The sequence below is a fragment of the Pinus tabuliformis genome, chromosome 6 (genome assembly GCF_031772625.1).
Source record: "Pinus tabuliformis cultivar Carrire ecotype Pingquan chromosome 6, CPIR1, whole genome shotgun sequence".
NCBI classification, from domain to species: Eukaryota; Viridiplantae; Streptophyta; class Pinopsida; order Pinales; family Pinaceae; genus Pinus; species Pinus tabuliformis.
Genome location: NC_142292.1, coordinates 1,903,868,928 through 1,903,894,165, shown reverse-complemented (window position 1 = coordinate 1,903,894,165; position 25,238 = coordinate 1,903,868,928).

The window sequence follows — 25,238 nt, the reverse complement described above, 5'->3', positions numbered from 1 at the left end:
TTTGGAGCCTTTTGTGGATCTTGCGATCGGTCGTTCCATAGTCACTTCTTGGTCGGTTGATGCTTTTTGAGCTTCCTTCTTGGATTGGAAGTGTTGAAGTCACTTGCTCACACATTCTTAGTCTGTAACAAGTGCATGTGCGCATTATTTTACGCAAGCTTGGACGAGCATAAAACTTTCCTATAAAGAATGTGCCTGTGTGATGCCTAATCCATGTCGACAGTCAATGCGCACTGACAATGATAGTTTCTCACATTCTAGCTGTATTTGTACTTCTATTTTGGTGAGTTTTGCAAATTATCGCTTCTGCACACCTTTTCTTTCACAAGTATTGTTTTCATGTTTATGACTATCACTTTCACTTTCTTTCTCTTTAATTAGTGGCATTTTCATGTTATCTTTTCTCTGGAATGTGTTACTTTCACTGTTGATTCACACGTAGCAAGATTTGTTTGCGCTTTATAAATTGTCGTGTTTTCGCATGTTAGTTGGTTCAAAATGTATGTATGCTTGTTCAGGTGGTTTCAAGGGGTTATCTTTGTGTGAATGAGGTGGTCTAACCATTTAAACATCAGTTTCACTCATTCCCAAAGTTTTAAGCACTGTCACACAAGTTTTGTCACAGTCTTCACAAAGTGTACCTTTAGTGTCACACTTGTCGTAAAGTTGTCGCATTGAAGGAAATATGTTGTTAACGTGCTCCTGATGATCTATGTTGTTGTTTCTTCAAAGTGTTTCAAGTGTGTGATCACAATCAAGTCATATCATTGTTCACAAAAACCTATTCAGTCCCACAACCTAGCCTTATTCCCGGTAACCTAGACTTATCTAGGCCTCCTGAACTGTGGAGTTTGCAACTTTAATGCTTAAGCCCAGAACTGCGCATTTCACAACTTAGTGCTCAAGCCTGACCTTACCTCCCAGAATTGCGCAATTCATCCTCCCAACCTAGCATTAACTGTGCAGTGCGCAGTCTCTAGCCTCAATCTCATCCTTGATCTCTTAAAATGCGCAGTGGACCAGCCTCCACTGCCTCCCAAAATTGCACAGTTTTCCCAAGAAGTGCAAAACCCTGCAGCTCAGCTCACTGAGTCAAGAAACTGCACAGTTTATCTCCCAAGTTCTGCCTGAATTATGCACGTCGCAGTCTCCAGGCTCAAGCTTCAGCCCGAGCTCTTGAAATTCACAATTGTACAATTACTTGGGCTCCTCTCTCCTCCTGAAATACGTAAAAGGTTGATCCAGTACGCATTCCCTTAGCTTGCCACCCTGAGCTCTCTGACTGCACAATTTTCTTCCTCAACCCAACCTGAATTGCGCACTGCACAATATCAAGGCTCAAGCTCACCCATGACTGCCTGTACTATGCAATTGTGCAGTCACTGAGCCCTTTTCCTAGCTTTCTATATAGTTTTGGCTCAGTCAATGGATCAATATGTACAATCTTAGACTAGGGGGTTTTCATACTGATGTCATCTCCTCATGTGTGAATTGAAAAAACATGTACCTTATCATGACATGGAAAGATGATGAATAAGGAGATGGAGAAGGAGGACATGCTAGAAGACACATATGGAGCTGAAGAAATAAGATGATCATTAGGCTAGAAGACGAAGGAGCACTGAACTCTAATAGAATATGAAGATCAAGATCAAGATCACTTGGAAGACTCCTCATCTTCAAGTCATAAGGAGGAGAATGAAGAAGAACATGTACCAGCTTTTCAAGAAGACACAAAGAAAGAAGCAACAAGAAGTACAACTTGGCACTGACACATCATCATGCAGTTCATGTCATCAATGTCATGTCATGTCCTGTCACAAGTCATCATATGCCACATCTTTATGGTGGATTATGTAATTACCTATTTAAAATGTGTTGTAAAGTGGAAGTCCAAAGGGCACATTCATAATATGAAGAGTCATGTAAGGTCGAAAAGTCATAGGAAGTCAAACAGTCATGAGGGTAGTCAAAGAGTCACAATGAAGGTGAAGCACCACCTTGTGATTATATATACACCCTCATTGTATGAGCAAAGGAATTTTCTCCTTGGATCCTCCTGCAAGGCATCAAAGAGACAAGTTAGAAATTTTGAGGAGCAAGGAGTGGCTCCAACACACCACTATTGAAGCTAGTGGTGTTCACTGTATACATGTGTCTTGGAAATTTTACTTAATATGAGAAGCCCTATGGGCCAACACGTTCTTCTTGCATGTATTATGGATATTTGTAAGACTATTATGTGAATGTTTGTAATTCATGTTTACTTTCATGTGTGCTAAAGTAGTTGAACTATTTCAATTATTTTGGTGCTTATTATACTGAGAATGTGCTATAATTGCTATTATCGTTGTCGCATCCTCATGGATTATTCCATTGGATATTAGAAAGATCTTCCTCGTTATATTGGTTTCAATGACCATCACATCTCTGTGGACTATTCTGCTTGATGTTGTACGAACCCTTCTTATTCGCGTGTGTCCCTACTAGGGTGGCACTACTACCTCTCTCTTAGAGGCTCACTTTTCCTCCCCTATGCAGTGAAAGAAATTTGATACACATACAATTGAACACTCACCATGCACACCCTCCTTGCTTTTCGAAGGCACCGCGCGTTCCACTATCTTGCTAACAGTTAGAGCCAAGGCAAATCTATAAGAATACATGGAAACTGGACCAATATTCCAAATGGGGCTCCTACTCAAAACGGTGTGAGGTCTAATTGGGACTTCACATTGGGGAGACTCCTTGGTTGATGGATTTCCAACACCGTCAACACCAGGTTTATAAATTCCTCTTTTTTAAGAAGGTTGAGTTAATTTTAAATGGGTTTACAGGCTTCATTTTGAGCACCCTTGATTTCCAAGAAGATTGAGGAGTGGTTTGATTTCCCCCCCCCAACCTAACCCACTGCCTCATTAGCTAGAATTTTCTCAAAGGTAACAAATATGTCCAATCATTTTGTTATATGTTCCTCCCTTGATCTATGATTCCTCCATGTGGGGCATATTTTGATCATATCGATTTCCACCAAGCGACTTCTATTAATTTTATTTTGGAAGTAATCTATGAGGGTGTTCGGTCTCGATTTAGGGCCCATGATTCTATTGTTCCTAGTGAAAAGTTGAGATCCCCCGTAAGATAAGATTGCTAGACTGAAGCAAAGCAAAGCCAAAAAGGTGATCCGAGAACTTCGAGCGGTTTGGGGGGGCGGGCGTAAATGTTCAATATGGATAGTACAATGCCTAGCTCTTCAGAGAAAACTTCAATCCCTAGGCCTAACTCCATTCCCTAAGTGTTTTTTTCCTGAAGAACCTTCCTCCTCCATCCTAGTGTTAGATCACTAGACATTCCATGGGCATGTAGCCCGATGAAGGACCATCCGACTAAAATGGATTCCATGCATCGAAAAATTACATCTCCCTCACCTAAGGTTTATTGCAGTAGGATTAGATCTAAGTAATTAATGTCGACCAACCATTTTAAACCATGATTTTTAGTGGGGCATGCTAACCCTCGAAACCCCACTTGGGGATTTTTCAGCCCTAAGGGCCCCTTGGATTGTTTGTTGTTTTCCTACGACAAGGTCCTCACAGGCTTGTTCCATTGCTTTCATACGGGTGTATTTTCGAACCCTTCCCATCGTTTCTTTGGAGGAGATGTGAAGCTTCCCCAAAACCATAAGCATTCCCTCCTAGAAGCTCACAACAGATAAAAAGTGAAGGTTGTAGATATTGTCACCAATCTCAGATTTTTCTAAGGAGAAAAAAGATGTCGACATTATTGGGGAGGAGAATCCATCAGGTGCATGTTTGCATGGATAGAGGCTAGGGGAGAGAGGGGGTATGGCCATAGATAGGGAAGGGCTAGGACCAAACATGGGATAGGGACTACGTATATCATTTAAAAAATAAGTAAAGCGTATAAATGATAATAAAACAACATCAAAGAAAAGCGAGTAGGGAGAAGAAAGAGGGCTGCTACATTCTAAGGGTGCATCCTTCTTGTTTGGCAGAGAGGTTGACTTAGATCCATCCTTCCTTGAGTTTCTCGGCCTCTGAACATATAATCCTTATGAGTTTTCTCATCCTTTGATGTGACCTTAACCTTGGATCCGAGCTCTCTGAGCCTATGCATTCCCTCTTTATAGGAGTTTGTTGTGATTTTCAATGGAAAGGAAGGTCACATTTTTTTACCAAGTACACGTATTTATTGCACTACCTACAGTGGAAAGAGACACCCTCGTAGTCCAATGTTTGGATGTTGCTTGGACCTCAACCAATGCCAATGTTTTTTGGAATCCCTTTTTACAAGTCTAACAACACTAAAATATGGGCAACTTTCTTGATGCCAAACTCGATGTAGGAGGAGTGGTGGTCCAAGTATTTCCCCAAAGAATTTCCAAAATCCTAAGAAACCCTTGCATCCCAGAAATTTGTAGGTAATTCCGAAAATTTGACCAATATAGGTACTTCGTCCATTCTTTCCCTTTTCACATTGAAAAGGGGAATCTAAAATTTGAATAGGAAGGGGGCTTTATCAATGTACCATACCTTATGTTTGATGCATAATATACTAGCTTGAGCTTATCCATGAAAGAACCCTATACCAAGTCACCCTTGAAACCAACTTGTCCAATGAACCTATCAACTATTCTTTTGGCTGGCAAGGCTAACTGAGGATAGGGGGTTAAACTCAGTAGTCTATGAATGACCTACCTAGAATCTTCATATGAACTTCGTGTATACCTCCCGCCTCAATCAAAAGAATAAAGAAGAACATTTTTTACTAGTTTGTTTCCCATGTTCCATTTCAATACTCAGTAAGCTAGCTCCATGTGTATCTGAGTTTCAGAGCTTGGTGCCCTAATCATCTTATCTGAAACCCTAGCCACAGAGCCATCAATGGTCCACCCAACATCAACCATCCATTTTTTTTATACATATTATAATGTTATTTTTATAATGAAATATATAGTAATTTAATTATTATATGTTTATAAAACAAATATTATTAAAATAAAAATTATATATAAATAAACATGAGTTCAAACTTTGTCCAACAATAACATCCCTCCGAACCTGAGTTCTAAACGACAAGAAGTATTATGACAAATTTGGCTAGCTGATAGTTTCCCTCCAAACACAAGTTGAATGATCATAAGCCTTTAATAGTTACTATGGGAACCATCTTATTCTTAATAAAGATGAAACCCAAAATCTTTCACAAAAAGATTGCTTTACATTTAAAAAAAAAAATCTATAATAGTATTTTTATTAAATAAAATATGCTTTTGGGGTGCAACAAAGATCAAAAGCACATGGAAAGTTACCAAGTTTCCTTGTAGCTAAATTCATTTGACAAGACAAAAGACATCATTTGTGCAACACAACAACAAAACCACAACATATGTTAATATTCTAGTGGTATATATTGTGTAGAAAATACCTGAAATATAATTTTTTTGACTTGCATGATTGCTATTCAGAAGCAGGGTCATTGACCAGACCCACGGGTGGAATAGGATGCGAAGGAGGAGCTTCCTCATTTAAATCAAGGAGAGAAAGAGGATGAGAGCTATTACATAATATTTTGTCACACCTCTCGTTCACTTCCTGTTCCATATCCCAAAGTGCCAAAATGTTGACAACTATGAAGTATATCCATCATGATACACAGACAAAAACATCCCTGAAAAACCAAAGGAAAACTGCCCTGAGTCAATTATGAAGAAGGTTAGCTAAAACCCTAATTTTTAGGGCCAGTGCTCTTTGCTCCACTGCCTGCCCATGTTGATGGCAGGTTGCACTGGTTTACCCTAATGTTGCCAACGCAGGTTTTGATATGAAAACCCACGCTGAACCTCTTCTGGTAGGTTTTCCAAAAATGGGGGAGAAGCTTCGTATGCTAGAAACTTCGAGAACAATGAGCTGGATATGGTTGTTATAGATATGGTCGAGCTCTCCCATTTGGATATATTGATCTTATCATTATGGGCCTTCCCCTTGAGCTGTGGACATTCCTCCCTCTTTTGTGGATCCCTAACTCCCTCTCCCTTCCATCCCCATATGGTTGGTCATTGATTGCCTGCATTCCTATGCTGAGATTATGCCCAAATGATGCCCATTCTAACTTGAAGGAGTGCTTGAAGAATATTTTATTGGACTTGGACATCCACCAAAAGGAGGTCTCCAACATCAAGGCATAGGTTGTATGCTTCCCTTTTTAGCTTATTAATATATACATATGATGTTCACTTTCCATAATTGTGTAAATGTTTATGCTTTTAGCTTAATACTCCTTGATCTATTAAGTAGTTTATGTTTGATGTATGCCATATATGCTCTTGTACCTTGTATTTCTCTTTGATCTTTCTTGCAGGTACTCAGACGTGAAGAACAAGTAAGGAGCGAGCCTAGAAGCGAAGGAATCAAAGTCATCTCCAAAGGATTGAGCGATTAGCATTAGAGCAAGGTAGGTCACTCTCTCTCTGCATTTTTTAAACATAAGCTAGGAAAGTGTATGTTAGTTTGTTTAGTTTGTTGCTAGACCCACTCATTGGGCTAGAGAGATCACCTCTGTCCATAGAGGGGATTTGCCTTCACAACAAAATGGTGACTCCACTGCGGATCAAAATGTATGTTGCGTTTATCAAATGGGCTATATGGACGTTGAGGAAATATGACCAATGGATCAAAAAGCGGATTCCTCTTCGCCGACTATTTCTGCCTATGGCATTAGAAGGTGAGATTCCAACCTTTCCTCGAGATCCTCCGCCAGAAGTCTCATCCACTCACACTCCTAGTGTTTGCGATGAATCTAAATATAACTTTCCACCTAAAGGCTTTCCGTATGTGGGAATTATTCCACCTCCACCACCGTCTGAAAACAATGAAACTTTGTTTCCACCAGGTTACACGTCTTTGGCTCAATTGGTTTCAAGTACTCCAAGTGCGTCTTCACTTTATCATAATCCCATTTGGTCGTCAGGCGCCATGCCTACTTATGGTCCGTTTGTTTCAAGTGTTGATCTGATTTAGAATATTAGTTTGCAGTGCTAATATCTTCCTCAGATTATAAACAAAATTATTTCATTGTGCTTAAGGATTCATCAATTTTTGCAAGTAAAATGAAGAGTTTTTATGTTAATTTTATGAGCAATTTAACATAAATCAGAAACTAAACAACAACATAAACATGTACAAAACATCATCAAAAACACATTACAACAAGCACATGATAAATGAGTTCACCCCTCCTGGGCTATGTCTCCTTGGTCCAGCTTCCAATGGCTTAGGCCTCTCTATTATGCTCAAAAGTGTAAAAATATGTGTTTACAATGCTCAAATTCTTCTGAAACCTGCTCCAATTAGTCCAGAATACTAAAAAATGGTTATCTAGCCTCTTTTTGCATCCAATTTGGTGGAAAAATGAAGAAGTTATGAATTCTCCTAGCTCTCCCAATATTTTCTCCACAAATTGCCCCATTCCCGTCATGATCATACAAATTATCCCCAAAAACATGCTAACTGGGTGAAAATTTCGCTACGTGACAGGCCATAATCTGTCAGCACCGACTGTCTTATCACAAATCGCAATCGACAGAGTTCCGCATGCTTATGGTCTGTGAACAAGGTTGGAAATGTGCAATTGCGATGTGGCGGACTTGACGAGAGTATTAACCTGAACTGATAAACATCTCGCATCCGGGGACTTATCGCATTTCGCAATTCAGCGGGTAACCAGGCTTTTGAATATGTGGAGCTTTGCACCATTGCTATTTGCGATTGTGATATCATATTGCAACCCGGTACCTGCCGGGGGCCGATTCTGTGATGTCGAACCTTCGCCGATCTACGATTGCGATCCATCGCATCACGGCTCCGGCCATTTTCTTGAAAACCTTCCCGCCTGCCTTATCGCATCACACCCTTCCCTGCTCGGGGGCTGATTTCTAATGCCGATCCGCCTGCGATTGCGATTTGCGACATGCGAGGGCCAATGGAAGCTTGCCACTTGGCACCTCCTCATTCGCTGAAGGACCTTGCCACATCATCCAATCCTACCATGTGAGCAAGTCAAACCTGAACTTTGACTTGCTATAGCTTCTGCATACAAGATCAGATTTGAGTTTCGTTCACATCGTTGGAATCAGAATGAAGAGCTCTTTGATCCGAAGCTAAGTTTATCAAGATTATGACACTTTGATTTTTGAGCCTAATTTTGAGCACTTGATCCCTCCTCCCCACTGGAAGCCTTTTGGACCCCAAATAGATCACTTTCAATTGTTTAGCAGGTGATGGTACAATTCCCTCACCTTTACAATCTCCATCCATTTGGATTTTGAAGGAATTGTACCTTTGGGTCCCACTCAAAGAAAATCTATACTTCCCCTTTTTGTTGTCCTTGTTCTTCTGCCAAGTATAGTGTCTTGTTGAAGCATATCAAGGAATTCTGGAGAAAAGTCTTCAATAAATGGAATTTGAATATTATCTCCTTGATCTTCAATCAAAGGAAGCTCATACAACCTTAAATTATCAAAATTAACAACACCATAAATTTGCATATATGAAGGCAAATCCAACTTGAAGGCATTATTACCAATCTTTTCCAAAATTATAAATGGACCATATCTAATTTATTCGAGCTTTTTACCTTCTCCTTGGAGCCTCTCTTTGTTAATGTGAAGCCAAACTTCATCACCAACTTGGAACTTGTGATCTTGATGATGCTTGTCATGCCTTTCTTTGTACTTGTCTTGGCTTTTCTCAAGTTGTTCTTGAACCTTTTGGTGTGCTAGTTGTATTTGTTCAATGAACTTTATTGCTTTGTATATGTCTCTATGACCTTCAATAGCAACATCTTTTCCAAAAATAAAATCCAAAGGAGATTTAGGCAAGTATCCCATGCATGCCTCAAATGGAAAATTTTGAGTGGAAGAGTGCTTGGCTCGGTTGTAAGCATGCTGAATATGGTGCAACTGTTCATCCCACAACTTAGGATGCTTGATGCAATAGCCACGAAGAAGATGTATCACTGTTCTGTTCACTACCTCTTTTTGAAAATCTCTTTGTGGATGAAAGGCTGTATTCTTTTTCAATTTGGTGTCCATGAATCCCCACAAGTTTGACCAAAAATTCCCCACAAAGTGAGAATCTCGATCACTAAAATGGATGTGGGTAATCCAAAATGCACCCAAACATTCTGAAAGAATAACTGAGTAGTTTTTTTCAGCTGTAACTTGCTTTTGACATGGCATCAAAATACACATTTTGCCGAACCTATCCACAACTACATACAAATAATCATGACCTCTTTTTGACAATGGAAGACCTCCTACAAAATCCATAGAAACACTCTCCCACGGTCGTGAAGGAACTGGAAGTGGTGTGTAAAATCCTTACTTCCTATTGTTAGGCTCACTGATTGCACATAATGAACATCCTTTAATAAAACGAGACACACTTTCAAGCATACGAGGCCAATAACAATACCTCTGTAGATGTGTCACCATCTTACTTACACAGAAATGACCAACAATAAGAGAAGTATGTGCTTTTCTTATGATGTTAACTCTTTCTTCCTGCATAATACAAAGCTTGCCAAGATGGTAAAACAAGTTATCATGCAAATGATAATCCAATTCCTCTACTTGGTTACATTGACTCAAGCTTGCATAAACATCTTGAAAGTCATTATCTAATGCATATTTCTCAATATAACTTTCATGTAAAACAAAATTATGCTTGAGTAAAGTAGCTGCACTAACAATCAGCCTAGAAAGAATATAAACAACTTTATTGTAGATACCTTTCTTATACCTAATTACCAAGTGGAATTGCTGAGGCAAACCAAACCATCGGAAGTGCCTTGATTGCTACAACTTTGATTGAGATTGCAAGTATTGCAATGGTTGATGATCAGTGTGAATGACTGTTTCCTTACCCATCATGTAGTGTTTCCATTTTTTCACACTTTGCACCAATGCATACAATTCCTTGTCATATGTAAGATAATTAATCACTGCACCATTAAAAGTTTATGAATGAAAACTTATACGCTTACCATGTTGCATGAGGATTGCACCCATAGCATAGTCACTAGCATCTGTCTGAATCTCAAATGACGATCTCAATTCTGGAAGTGCGAGTACAGGAGCTATACTGATCATTTCCTTCAACGCATCAAAGGCCTTTTTCAGTTTTCCTCCCCACTGAAAAACCTTTTTCACGCTGGTCAATGCATGCAATGGAGCTGCTATGAGAGAAAAATTAGCAATGAATTTCCTCCAATATTGGACCGCTCCTAGAAAACTTCTTACCTTTGTAACTGTCTTGGGCCTTGGCCAATTTACATTGACATCAACCTTTGAGGGATCTATTTTCAACTCACCTCCTCCAACAATATGACACATGTAAACTAAAGAAGTCTTTCGAAACTCGCACTTTGACATATTAAGATACAACTGTTCTTTTTTCAAGACATCAAGTAATTTTCTTACATGCATGACATGTTCATCACAGGATTTACTGAAAAATAAGATGTCATCTAAGTAGACTATAACAAATTCATCAACAAATGGCCTCAACACATCATTCATCACACGCATGAATGTAGCAGGAGCATTACATAAACCAAACGACATAACTGGCCATTCAAAAAAACCTTGTTTTATTTTGAACGATGTCTTCCAATTGTCTCCAACTATTTTAATGTGATGGTAGGCACTTCTTAAGTAAAACTTAGTAAAATATTTTTCATCTTTCAATTGATCCAGTAAATCATCTATTCTGGGCAGTGGGTATCGATTCTTTACCGTAATTTTGTTTAATGCTAGGAAGTTCATGCACATGTGCCATGTTCCATCCTTATTTGGAACCAAGACAATAGGTGAATCAAAAGGCGAGGAAGATGGTTTGATGATCCCTTTATTCAACAACTCTTGGATTTTCATCTTAATTTTTGCGCTTTCCATCATTGACATCCTGTACATGCCAATGTTAGAGAGAGGACAATCTTGCTGCAACTGTATCTTGTGTTGGATTCCTCTCTTGGGAGGTAATCCCTTTGGTTTCTGAAACATTTCATCATATTGGTTAACTACGTCAACCAATTCAGATTTCAAATTAAAATCACAACCTTTAAAAGCTTCATTATCAACATCATTTTTGGGTTTGATCATGAGAAGCATGAAATTTTTGCTCGAATTCACCAGTATTTTCATCTTCCCTACATTAACATGCGAAAGATTTGTTTTCTTGTTGTGAGATCTTACAATATATTCTACTCCATTTTTAAATAAATGATATTTATTTTCATGTCGATTGAAGATAACTTTTTTGTCATAAAGGTACGGGCTACCCAAAACCATGCCACATATATCTAACGACACAACATCAAGCTCCACTTCATCTATGAATTTTGTAGTAATGGAAAATTTCAATTTACACTTTCTTGTTACTTGCAATTGTGCATTGTCACATATCCATCCAAGTGGATACAATTTATGATGTGGAACAATTTCTAAATTTAAACTCTTGACAATGTTTTCAGAGATAAGATTGGCTTGAGATCCACTATCGAACATCGTATCAATCTTATTATGTTTTGAGATCACCCTTATGTGAAACAATTATATTCTCCTCTTTTCATTTGGAGTTTCATTTTGCGAGTCTGAAGAACTAGTGCTGGCAATGGATTCTTTTCCTTTTAACCCCATGGCTGTGATTTTAGTTTCATCACCCGAATCAGATCCCAAATCCTGTTGAGTGGTTGCAGTTGTCTTCTGTTTTCCCTTGTTGTTGTTTCTTTTTGGTTTCATTTCGGGATGAAGCTTCCAACAGTGAGCTTCATCATGACCCTCTCTGGAACAGTGTTTGCATGTAATTTTCTCTCCTTCTTTTTTGATAGACACATTTTTCTTTTCCTTCCCTTTGAAAGCATTTTCTTTTCCCTTACTCTTAAATGGCTTTTTACTACCTTCTTCTGAGGTGTTTTTCCCTCTTGCCTCAAGATGAGTGGCTTGCACACACACATCATCTAGATTATTGGGATTAAACATTAAGATAGTATGCCTAAGGTAACTGTGTAAACCCCCTACATATTGCAAAAAGTGTCCTATGACTGCAAATCTACACCTAACATCAGAGACCCTTTTCTGAATTCTTGGGTGTAATCTTGCACATTTTGACCTTTAAGTTGTCTAAAGTTCTGCTAATTCACGATGGATTTCTGCATATAAGCTAGGGGGTATAATTTTATTTTGATTGCAGCAATGAAATCATTCCAGGAAATAGAGATCTTACCATGTTTTTTAATCTCCTCTTGGGTCTTTGATTCCCACCATACTAGTGCTGCACCCTCCATTCTCAAGGAAGCTAACTGAATCTTTATGTCATCCTCTTGAAGGTTTTGAATCCTTCAATAGACCACCAACTGACAAATCCAGTTATCAAGCTTCTCTTCATTCACTTCACCATTATACATGGGCAACTCGAATTTAACATCAAGTTTTAAAAAATGTGATTTACCAGTCCCTTTTGAAGAATGATGATGAGTATGAGTAAGGGTTGTATTAGTGGAAGAGTGTGAAGATGCTTGTGAAGAAGAAGATGAAGAAGATGGTGGAGAGGGTGGAGGTTTGTCTCCATTCCCATTACCTCCTCCTGAAGAGCCTTCTCCTTTGGGAGGTTTGGAACTTTCTCCTTGCAACTTGCTATTCCTCTCTTCATAGAGGACCTTCACCATCTCTGTCATATCAAAGAAAGCCTTTCTAAAGGTCTTCTAATCTTCTGTCATGTTTGTAGGTTCTCCTTCATGAGACATGATCTCTGGAGTCTCAACTGCAACTTGAGGCTGAAATGGTGTTGGGGATTGTGGAAACCTTTCTCTTCTTCCCCTTGACCCAACTTCAGGGCTTCCAACCAAATTTCCTTCACCTCTTTTAAGTTTTAACCTTGTAATCATGACATGAACTTGCAAATAATTAAATCTTTCTTTCACAAAGCAAACCTAGTGCGCTGATACAAAATTGATCTGATTTAGAATATTAGTTTGCAGTGCTAAAATCTTCCTCAGATTATAAACAAAATGCTTTCATTGTGCTTAAGGATTCATCAATTTTTGCAAGTAAAATGAAGATTTTTTTATGTTAATTTTATGAGCAATTTAACATAAATCAGAAACTAAAAAATAGCATAAACATGTACAAAACATCATCAAAAACAAGTTACAACAAGCACATGATAAAGGAGTTCACCCCTTCTGGGCTATGTCTCCTTGGTCAAGCTTCCAATGGCTTGGGCCTCTCTATTATGCTGAAAAGTGTAAAGATATGTGTTTACAATGCTCAAATTCTTCTGAAACCTGCTCAATCAGTCCAGAATTCTAAAAAATGGCTATCTAGCCTATTTTTGCATCCAATTTGGTGGAAAACTGAAGAATTTATGACTTCTCCTAGTTCTCCCAATATTCGCTCCACAAATTGCCCCATTTCTAGCATGATCCTACAAATTAGCCCCCAAAACGTGCTAACTAGGCGAAAATTTCGTCGCGTGGCGAGCCATAATCTGCTGGCATCAACTGTCTTATCGCAAATCAAAATTAGCAGAGTTCTGCGGGCTTATGGTCTATGAATAAGGCGGACAATGTGCGATTGCGATGTGGCGGCCCGATGGGAGTATTGACAAGAACCGATAAACATCTCGCATCCGAGGACTTATTGCATTTCGCAATTCGATGGATAACTGGGGTTTTGTATATGTAAAAATTTGCACCGTTGCAATTTGTGATTGCAATATCACATCGAAATTCGGTACCTGCTGGGGGCCAATTCTGTGACGCCAACCCTTTGCCGATCTGTGATTGCGATCCATCGCATCGCGCCTCCGACCATTTTCTTGAAAACCTTCCCACCTACCTTATTGCATCATGCCCTTCCTTGCTCGGGGGCTGATTTCTAATGCCGACCTACCTGCGATTGCGATTTGCGACATGCGGGAGCCAATGGTAGATTGCCACTTGGTGCCTCCTCATTCTCTGAAGGACATTGCCACATCATCCAATCTTCCCATGTGAGCAAGTCAAACCTAAACTTTGACTTGCTATAACTTCTGCATACAAGCTCAGATTTGAGTGTCATTCACACCATTGGAATCAGAATGAAGAGCTCTTCAATCTGAAGCTAAGTTTATTAATATTCTGACACTTTGATTTTTGAGCCTAATTTTGAGCACCTGATCAAGCGTGACCTCTCAAATTCCTATACAAACTGCAGTTTCTTCAGTTCTTGTACAATCGACAGTTACCATTGGGACGATTAATGTCGCTATAGGTTCCTCAGATCCTCCATTAAGTGGAAATATGTGCCACCACCTATCCCACCACATGGGGTCAACAACAACCTCCCCCATATGTATCTCCTATTTCGGGTGAACTTATGTGATTGGATCTCAAACTCATGCTACCAAAGTTAGTCAAATTGTTGGCAGTGTACCTTATCCTAGTGAATCATCTATTCCATCTGGATCAAGCCAAATCCCATATCAACAGCCTCTTTCGGCCCAGATACCCTACCAACAACCGTACCCTCCGTATGGCTCACAACAACCTCAAAATCCACCTTTTAATAAACAAGTAGGACCCCAAATGCAGTCTAGTCCAAATCCCTCATTTGGGACATTTAATCAATTTAAAATTGGAACTTGTCAGTACCAACATGGAACCCAACAAATCCCACAAGGAAACTTTCCAACAAAAACAACCTTATGTACAACAAGGACCTTATGTGCAACAAGGGCCTTATCAACAGCCATTGCAGCAACAAGGTCAGCCCTTGCAGTAGTAAAACCAACCCTTGTACTAACAAAGCCAACCCTTACAGCAACAAGGTCAACCCCTACAACAGTAGGGTCAACAATTTTACCACCAAGGTCAATCGTTGCAACAAAAACCTTATACTCCATACTCTTCGCAAGTTGTTTATCCACCTTATGGTTCTCAACGGCCTATGACGGGTCAGTATCAACCTTACCCTGGTCAAAACCCACCTTTGTGGGGACAAAATCCACCCTTGTATGGTCAAAATACCTCTCAGTGGGGGAAATATCAAACTCCTTATGGTCAAAATCCACCGCTTTGGGGGCAGAACCCATACCAACAAGGTTGGAATCCATAAACTAGGCCTTATCAAAGGCCCTCCATGCCTTTCAATCCACAATTTCCATTTCTAGGAACGTTGGAACTACTGATTGTGTCAAGGCTCACAAATGACCCAATACTCCATTCGTCGTGTTGGCCTCTGATTCTTACTAAGATTCCTGGAGATTGTCCATGTTATGACTTACCATTTATGGTGTTCATCCAATTCTTGGGTTGATGATTCCATTCATCTACGTCTTTTCCAATGAACCTTGATGGGTGCTGCCGCGAAATGGTACATTGAGTTACCTCAAGGTGCCTTCCAAGACTTCAACACTTTGGCAATGGCCTTCCTTACTCATTTCCAGCTACCAGTTCGATATGAAATTGGTACCCATCTCCTTACATCTTTGAAACAAACAACTGCTACATACATTTCCAATCACATCCATGAATGGAGACATCGACATCATCTGATTAATTTCGAGATTCCTAACGAACTTTTAACTGAATGGTTTACCAAACCATTCGTTAATCAAATTTCTAAGGACATAACTATGGGTGGATGTGTAACCAAAGAGAAATTCATTTCCCGTGCCCAATATCTTGATTTGGTATATTACCAATCGGGCACGTTGTATGATCTGTTGCCTGATGCACCGAGACTGTCTACTGATCCTGCATCTTCCAAACCTACATAGGCACCGCCCGTCGACGATATTATTGGGTCAGTGACTCAAACTTCTAGTAGAGCTTCTTCTTCTTCTATGAAGAAAAAAACAGTTTCAACTATTGCATCCAATTCTCCTTCAAATCCCTCTCAAAATCATAGTAAAACCTCCAACGTTAATGTCATTCAATCTACTGCGACAGTCAAAACCTAAAAAGGTAAAAAGAAGGGTAAAGGAAAAGCCAAATTTGATACCCCAAAATAGGATCCTCCAAAATCATCTACTGATGATGCATCTAAACATAAGCCCAAATATCCTTGCCTCATTTGTGATGAAGATCACTATACCAAGGATTTTCCCCGTTGTGCTGAAGTCAGTCGTTTGTTAAAAGGCACCCAAGGGACACCGACTATATTAAAAGAAACTTTTCCATCACAACAAACCCAATTGGTAGAGAAACCACAATCTTCTACATCTTCGGGCTCTCAGGTTTATATGAGTGGAACGACACCTATTTATTTTGCCACTCGGTCAAAAGAATATAAGACTCCTCCCAAACGGGTTGTGGAGAAAGAAGTTACTGGTACACCTTCCACTTCTACTCCACCCAATTTTGGTCTTCTTCATATTGAGAGACCTAGTAATGACTTTGTTATCTGACCACCTCCTAAGGGTGTCATTCAGAAATCATCATACAATTTGAATGCGTGAGCTGCTAAACATTATAATAATATCAAAGATTTAGCTCAAGAGCCTTCGACGATGTCTGCCTTGGAAGTTCTCTAGAGTTGTCCATTGCAGTGGAAAGCATTACTATCTGCTATAGGAGGAATTGACCCTACCAATTCGAGTATGATTACCTTTGACCTGGAAAATCATGTTCCACGTCTTCCACATCAGCTTTCCTTTTTAATCCAAGTCATTATCAAAGGGAAGATGATTCATAGGACTATTTTTGATGAGGGTGCTTCCACCTACATCATGTCTGACTAAGGCTGGAAAGATATTGGCTCTCTGCCTCTCAACCAATCCCCTAACACCTCAGAAGCCTTTGATGGTAGAGGATCTCGTCCATACGATATTATCACAAACTTTCCCATAACGTTGGAAGGGAAGACCGTTAATCTAGAAGTAGAAGTCATTGATGCCAACTTGAATTATAACCTTCTACTTGGTCGGAGTTGGACCCATGCTATGTTTTGTGTGGTTTCTGCGTTGTTTTGTGTGCTCCGTTTTCCTCATGAGGGGAAAATAGTTACATTGATAAGTTAGCCTTTTTCTCTTCTAGCTCTTCAAATGGAAATGTGGCATATGTAGGAGATAATGGCATCCCTTACGAGAGTTTTGGGGCGGGTCTTTTTAAAGACTCTGCTCTTATGGGAAAATTTTCCCTCCCACCTCCAAACGTTGCTTCCGTTAACATTGTTGGGTTGTGTTATATTCTCTCCATGACTAATCCACGTGCGGGGGGGGGGGGGGGGGGTGGTAGACCCTCCTGTATGTTGTGCTGGGCACTGCCGAGGGGTATGCAGAGGGGCGGTATCCCCCCTCCACGGGGTGTGGGGCAACGCCCCAAGAATTTTTTTTTGGACCCTATATTAGGTGGGCAGACCTACCTATGGTTTTGTGCATGGATTTTGCACATGGTTTTGGGCATGATGGTTTACTGTCCATGGTATTTTGTAGATCTGGTCAAGGGAACTATGGCTATGTTCTAATCCAGGATTAATGGATTGGGTTTTATGGATGCTTCAACATGTATATATATGTATTGTAACATTGAAAGGAACATAATGAAAAATCAATCTGGTAGTCCGAGTTTTTGGGATTCAAGGGAAAATATCTGTGTATATATGTTTTATGTTTTATGCTCTCGCCATTGTTTATTTTTTGTTTTTAGAATTCGTATGTAGGTAATTTCTATATGGGGTTAAAACCTATAAACATGATCTCCACTTCACACGATCCTTGGATCGTTCCTCATCCCGATCAAGTTGATTCTTTTGGCGATGTCATGTCGCTCAGCCCTGCAAAACAAGCCTATCAAGCTGTTGTTTTGGCTTCAGTGGCCACTTCAAAAAGTCATGCTAATCTTAGTATGAATCTATATGCGTATTCACAATCCTGTTGGCTTGGTTCTTGGGATTCTCTGTATCCCTTGAACGAGACATTTCCAACCGACAAGAGTATCACTGAGGTTATGTCTCTTGAAGAAACTCCCTGGAATGATGCCCATCATTGTTCCTCGTTTCTCCTGAGTCTTGGAGAGATTTCATCGTGTTTAGAAACCTTTGTTTCCCATGCACCGACTCATCCACTTCAAACGCCTATTTTGGTGCATGAAGTTTTGTCTGAAGGAAACATGGGGAACATTACTACTACGATGCCCATTGAAATTTCTATTAAACCAAGAATTGTTGAAAACATCCATGTCAGGGTTTCTTATTCTCTAGATGAGATCAAGATTTACGCTACCCTTTTCAAGGAATTTCGCGATGTCTTTTCTTGGTCATATGAAGAAATGCCTGGCATAGATCTGAGTATAGTTGTGCACGAAATACCTACTTATCCAAATGCGAAGCTTATTCATCAGCGTCTTCGCCCAGTGCACCCTAGAAAGGCAACCGCTATAAAGGGAGAAGTTGAAAACTTCTTAAGGATGGTTTCATTTACCCTATTCCATTGACAGATTGGGTCTCGAATATTGTTCCTGTGACTAAAAAACAAGGGACTATTCGTGTTTGTGTTGATTACTGTGATATCAATCAGGCGTGTCCAAAAGATAATTATCCAACTCCTTTTATAGACCAGATCATTGATGAGTGTGCCAAGAGTGATATTTTTTCTTTTATGGATGGTTTTTCTGGCTACAACCAGATTAACATTCTTCCCGCCGATCAACATAAAACTGCTTTTATCTATCCATGGGGAACCTTTGCCTATAAAAAAACTCCCTTTTGGTCTGAAAAATGTTGGTGCTACCTTCCAACGAGCGATGTCTTATGCTTTTCATGACATTAAACACATCATTCAACCATATCTTGACGACTTACCAACACATTCTGCTAAGCGTCATGACCATCCTGACCACCTTCGAGCGATTTTTCTTCGCTGTAGACACTACAATATTCGTTTAAATCTGCATAAGTGTGTCTTTTGCGTCAAATTTGGTCATCTCCTAGGGTTTGTTGTATCTAAATAAGGCATCCAGATTGACCCCCTCAAAGTAGAGGCCATTGTGAATTTACCCCCTCCATCATCTTTACACTAGTTGCAGAGATTCCAAAGGAAAGCTAATTTACTTCATTGTTTTGTACCCAATTATGATGAATTTGCCAATGGATTTACTTGTTTTTTGAAGAAAGGGATCCCGTTTATTTGGGATGAAATCACTCAAACATCTTTCGAGGCATTAAAGAACACCCTCATTAGTGCTCCTTTATTACATCCCCCTAATTACCACCATGATTACTTCTTGTACTTGGTCGCAACTGACAATATTATTTCCATGGTACTAGTTCAAGAGGATGATGATGGAAATGAACACGTGATTTACTACCTAAGATGAAATCTTATTAACATCGAAACTCGATATACCCATGTTGAGAAACTGGATTTAGTAGTTGTTCACGATGTTCAACGCTTTCGACGCTATATTCTCTTGTGGAAAACCACTGTGATTTCAGACTGCAACCCCATGACATACATTTCAACTCATCAGTTGCTGGATGACAAGTATTCTAAGTGGATTGTCATCCTTTAGGAATTTGATTTGGAATTTTCTACAGCCAAATCAATGAAATCATTGGTTTTCGCCGAGTTAATTTGTGACCTTCCCTCTACGACCACATCTACGACTTATGATGAGCTAATTCCTGAAGAACTCTCTTTCTCATCAACACTCTTGACCCATTCTGCAAGGATATCATTATTTATCTCCAAACCCAAACTTTTCGATCAGAGTTGTCCAATTCTAAACGTCGTCGCATTCAATATCAGTCCCAACCCTATCAGATTATTGGTGATACTTTGTACTGTGTTAGTGTCGATTCTATCCTTTGTAGATGTTTGACACTTGAAGAAGTTGAGAGAGTCCTAAATGACTGTCACTCTGGGGCCTGTGGTGGTCATATGTCAGGATATGCTATTGCTCAAAAAATCCTTCGCGCTGATTATTTCTGGCCTTCGATCTTTAAAGATTGCATTTTAGCAGTCCAAAAATGTCATGCTTGCTAGATTTACAACCGTAAACAACGCACCCACCCACACCCTTACACCTAGTTTTTACCGTCGGCCCCTTTGTTAAATGGGGTATTTATTTCATGACATGTAACCCTCGCTCAACTGGGGGGCATGGTTATATCATCATCATCATTGATTATTTCACTAAATGGGCCGAGGTGATGCCCACATATGCTGCTGACGGTAAAAATGACGCTCAATTTATTTTCAACCATGTCATAGCTCGATTTTGTGTCCCTCAAGCCATCATCACTAATCATGGCTCTCATTTCTAACATTACATGATGGTAGAGCTTACTGCTCAGTTGGGTTTGCATCACGACAACTCAACTCCTTATTATCCACAGGCCAATGGCCAAGTTGAGGCAGTCAACAAAGTCTTGGTTACCATGATTCAATACACCATTGGGATGCATAAATGAAATTGGCATCTCATGCTATTTTAAGCTCTATGGGCTTACTGAACTGTAGCTAAGACCGCCACTGGATTCACACCCTTTCAGCTGGTGTATGGTCTAGAGGAAACTCTTCTGATTGAGTGTGAAATTCCTTCACTGAAACTAGCTGTCAAATTACTCCCTGATACCTCACTTGAGGAGGAACGTTTACTTTACCTCGAAAGGCTCGATGAAACTCGCCTTATTTTTGCGTTAGTAATTGAATCCCAGAAGAAATAAGTTAAGGCTCAATATGATAGAACTATTTCTCCCCACATTTTTGCTGAGGGTGACTTGGTCTTGTTATATGATCAAGCTAATGACAAATTGGAAGTTGGGAAATTTGAACCACTGTGGCACGAGCCATACATTGTTAAACAATTTTTACAAAAAGGTTCCTATGAGTTAGGTGATTATGAAGGAAATTCTTTGGCTGAGCCCCGAAACGGGCTTTGCCTTAAGAAGTATTATGCATGATTTTTCGTGTAAATACTTTTGTACATTAGTGTGTTTCACTAGTGTGCAGTGTGGTTTTGGTGTGTTAGTTTGATTTTGCAAACGGGTTTTCCTTTGTTTATCTTGTGCTCTACTTGGTTTGAAGATGTCATCGAACCATTATGTCAGTTTTGATCATGGTGATTGCCATAGTACACAAAATTTGTCTTCCGCTGCATGGGAAATCTATGACCCTAATGGCGAGTTAGTGAATTTACAAGGTATATGTTTAGGTCGTACGACTAATGACATTGCCGAATATAGTGCGGTCATTGAAATTTTGTCAGAAGCTATTGCTCTTGTCATTAGAGAGTTAATCGTGAATATTGATTCATAGCTCATTGTACAACAACTTAATAGACAATATTAAGTTAGAAACCCTCAAATTTTGAGAATATATTTGCGAGTTCATCTCTTGGAATGAAAATTTGATTTTATTACTTATCATCACATTCTGAGGTGCATGAACACATTAACATATGCATTGGCTAACTATGTGTTAGATAAACATTTGTGAAACATGTATATCGTAAAACATCACATAATAGACACCGTGAATAGAAAAACATGTATATATATATATATATATATAGGGGGAGAGAGAGAGAGAGAGAGAGAGAGAGAGAGAGAGTTTGAAAAAGAGTTTGCTACATGAAAATGACAAAATTTTTGTTCTGAGACACATGGCTTCATAAGCCTACATCAGTGCAAAAAGTAAACTAGGGTTGGCTATCTACACACATGGTGCTCATGGTAGCACGAAATAGCCCTGATAACTCGCTCAACAACCGACGCAGTCTAGCGGAAACCCCTACAGTGTGTCTCTGGTATCGCAATGACACCTTATCTATCAAGGCATACTCTGGAATGCCCCTGGTTAAGGCTTTTAGGTTACACTCTACCTCAACAATTGGATCTTCTCCCTCCTCATAAGGAGCCTCCTTAATCTGGCGTGCCACTCATCTGAGTATCAAAGAAACCCCTGGAGGTCTCTCTGGTCCCACATGTGCAAATCATCATAAGTTAAATCTTAGTACACATACAAAAAATAAATATATCAAAAAATTAAAAAACTTAAAAAATAGTTTTTACCTGCATCAGTCCACTGTGCGCCTGGTGGAAGTGGAAGATACGGATCTCCTCAAAAATTCGTGCCTACATATCCCTAATCATCGACCATGATCAATTATTGACACAACTTTCCAAAGAATTCCGGAGGGAATGACATATACTGGCCACCTCCCTGTCGAGGCATCAACTCACCCCATCTAAATAATCATGGATCTCTGGGCACTAAGGCATCCACCTCTATCCACTGATAACGAAACAATGGCACACATTCCAAAAAGAACGTCACCAAAATGGAACCGTACCCAAACTGTTTCAATTTTCCTGTTCTGCACTTGGTCAATTGATCTTTCATATTGACCAACAAACCCTCGCACTAGTTAAAAACCGTACATTTCAAACAGTCAATAACATACTGGAAATTAGATTTCGTTCCTTCATGCAACACTTAGGCTCCAACAATTTGAGCCATAATATGAAAGATAGTCTCAAAGGGAGTTTTGTGATCATTTTTATATCGATCTTCCCACTTTTGATCTTTCGGGAACCTAGGCAGTTCCTAGCAATCGATGTGTCTGTGCTCTCCCCAACAACATGAGAACCAGATAACATAATCCATTCTCCCCTCCTCGATAATCCAGTGATGAAGTATATGTCTGAGATATCTATCTTGAGCTCCTGATCTCCAATAATAAACATTTGGCGGTTTACATCCCACCAGCTGACTCGATGTTGTAACAACTCAAGCTGGGTCCTAATTCCAAGAATCCTAAATAATTTCAGTATCTCACAGTCTCGAAGAGAAACAATGCAATTCAGATCTTAAGCTGCTTGATGGTCTTCGGCTTCATGTTCTCGTTCCTTCCATTCAATCACCATTTTGGACTAATTATCCTATGGAAAAACAATAAAACAACATTTGATGAGCGTCCATGAAGAAAAAATTCAAGAAAAACCATTAAGCATAGAGGATTTCACCAAGAAATGTTTACCTCTGCGCCAACGCGTTTGTGTGTGGATTTTCAAGCGCTGCCAGCGTGCTGGCACAATTGACCACAGGGTGATCAACGCGTGTCTGATGGGTAAAACCCATGCTGATCGCCCTCGACCTAAATTTTTTACCAGTCCTCCTAGCAACCTAATCTATGGACAAAAATGAATGAAATAGCAACCAAAATGAAGGGAAGAGGCAGAGCTCTTACCTGCAGCAGACGGCTTGACGAATGGTGTGCCGGGTTTAGCTTACTCCTCACCTAAAGTTTGAGGTAAAATAAGGTAAATTTTCTCTCCAAGTTACAATTTGGTAAAATGGTAAAAACCGTTTGTTTTTTCAAGTTTTTATAAGTCACAAATGATATTTCTACCAAAATTAGGCCATTTTCACTTATTTTTAAATATTTTTCCTTGAAAATTGGTAATGTGCGTTCACTTGTGCAACGACAGGTCATTATACTTGGTGATGATAATTAATTTTTACTTGTTCAATGACTTTTATTATATCACTTTTTCAGACTCGTAAAAAATAAACGAAAAAGCGACCCCCCCGAGTCATTTTTAAGCTCTTTTCTGACTCTCAAAAAATGAAAAGATTGTCGAGTACTTGTCGTTTCAAACTTGTTAAAGTAAATGAAATGACGTCTACTTAGTATATGTTTAACCATTTTCCAGACTGAGATAGACTATTGTATGAAAAAGGAATACCTTAGTCGATAATGGCTAAGAGGTTCTCTTGGATATTGTTTTCTACCTTTTCGGGTTTAAGAGACGATTTACGAGAAGGGACCTTTGGAGTTTTCTTTTCTGCTTCTTTTTCAAACTCTCTAAACATGAAAAAGATGTCGAGTTTCCCCTCTGTTGGGCTCGTAAAAATTTCTAGGATGGATTATGTTAGTGTTATGTAATTTCAAGGCTGAAGAAAAAACCACAGAGGCAACATCAAAACCACTTATGAGTTTAGGATCTAGCCCTCCTAAACTCAGAGAGGGATCTCTCTGTGAGATTTAGCTTTGTTTACTAGGATTTTCAGGCTAGTTATTGGGCTCAGAGTTTGATTTTGAAAATGGTTTGGTTGGAAGATCAAGAGGAATTCATTGGGAAATGGAGTCAAATAAAGCTGGATGCTGCATCAAAAGTTCAAAGGAGTAATCACAGGGAAAGCTAGCTACGTTTACTGGATCTTTAAATTGAATTATGGAATGGATAAAATGTGTGATTCAGCAGGGATTGAGAAGCATTTAATGATTTCTCAATCAGACTTCAGAAGAAAACATACAGATTGTAAACACAGTCCAAATAGGGTGTTCAAAAGCATATCCTATTTTTCACATCCCTTGTTTTACAATTAGATTTCAGATGATAAATGTTAGCTCTGCTATAAACTGCAGCGTTTGAAGGTCAATTTCGGGTCTGGTGGTGGTTTTATGCCGAAAAGGTGCCTAGAGCAGCCTTCTCCTCCTTCCTTCTTCAGTTTTTCTCATGTTCTTCCAGCCTCGCCATCTTTCGTTTTCTCCGCAAACCTCTTTGTTGCCCACTCAAATACTCCATTTCACCTCTTCTTTGCTGTGAGTGCTAATGATATTTCGGCCCCCGAGCGCTACTTCTAAACCACCATATGACCGTGGTAGCATAACTGTGCGCCTACCTCACTATCCCTCCGTCCTTCGTTAACCCACACCGTCGATCTTATCACGATCCGACGGTTTCCGCTATGTTTACCGCACGTTAAATCACATGCAGTTTCCTTGCCATCCGACCGTCCATCACTAGATCAACGGCTGGCGCTTCCCCCGATCGTGCAACTTGTGTGCGTGTTAACCCGCGGGGGCAGCAGTTTTAATCTGCCATGCGGCGTTTGTTTACTGGATCGTGCCCCGTGGTACGAATACCACTGAGCCCCGGTAGGCGGTGCAGGGAAACCACATGCTGACCAAAACCGCCTTCTCCCGCTCGTTAACTGTCGATCACTTCTGTTGCCCGATTGCCGTCGGATCTGCCCGACCGCGATCCAACGGCCCACATTCGTCTGATTCCGTTTTCTTCCGATCTCCTCCTTAGGTTGATCGTAGCCGTTCATCCTGCGATCCGACGACCCATATTTGATTCCTGATTCTCCCGATAGCCCCTGCAATTCATCCTCGCCGTTGATCCACGCGATATAACGATCGAGCATTGTTATCATCTTGTGCAT